This window comes from Rana temporaria, chromosome 3 (genome assembly GCF_905171775.1).
Source record: "Rana temporaria chromosome 3, aRanTem1.1, whole genome shotgun sequence".
Lineage (NCBI taxonomy): Eukaryota > Metazoa > Chordata > Amphibia > Anura > Ranidae > Rana > Rana temporaria.
Genome location: NC_053491.1, coordinates 16,181,017 through 16,181,963, shown reverse-complemented (window position 1 = coordinate 16,181,963; position 947 = coordinate 16,181,017).

The window sequence follows — 947 nt, the reverse complement described above, 5'->3', positions numbered from 1 at the left end:
CCATAGACAGTGTTCCGTAATATAGCCTACTCCAGCAAAGGGAGGGAACTCCGGCTGCCATGGAGTCCATCAGGAAAGGAAAATTACGGTAAGTATTTCATATAAATTTTCCTTTTTCCTGACAGACTCCATGGCAGCCTACGTGTGGGAAATGACTAGCCAAACACACCCGGGTGGGCAATTGCTGGTTAAAGAAACAAAATTTTAATTGACATTGTCAACAGATAATATATTCAAACCAAAATTCACCGACGACAAGGAGGCCGGTTCTACGCAATAGTGCGTCATAAATGTATTTAAGGACGACCAAGAGGCCGCTTTGCAAATAACTTCAGGGGAAACATGTCGGGCAGCCGCCCATGATGTAGAGACGCTCCTCGTGGAATGAGCGGTTACCGCTTCAGGAAGAGCCAACCCTTTAGCCTTGTAAGCCCTTTGGATAGCTTGGACGATCCATGTGGCGATGGTTCTGGAGGAAGCACGCATGCCTTTGTTTTTTCCATGGAATGACACAAACAAATGATCAGATTTACGGAAGGACGCTGTGGCTTCCAGATATTGTTTAAGGATTTTGCCGACATCCAGAGGATGAACCATAGAACCCTCAGAAGAATGAAATGTGGGAAGTACAATTTCCTGGTTTTCATGAAAGACTGACGTGACTTTAGGCTTGGAACCCAGCATTGGAATCAACACTACACGGTCCGGAAAAAAGGTGAGGAACGGTTCTTTGGAGCCTAGAGAGCCAATTTCGGAGACCCTTTTGGCAGATGTTATAGCCACAAGGAAGACAATCTTGAGGGAAAGATCTTTGATAGATTGATTAGATGAATTTTGATCTCCTGAAAAAAAGTCCAAGACTAATGGAAGATCCCACTTAGAAAATCTCGGTTTTCTTAAAGGTCTTAACCTCATGGCTCCTTTGAAGAATTGACGGACAAGGGAAT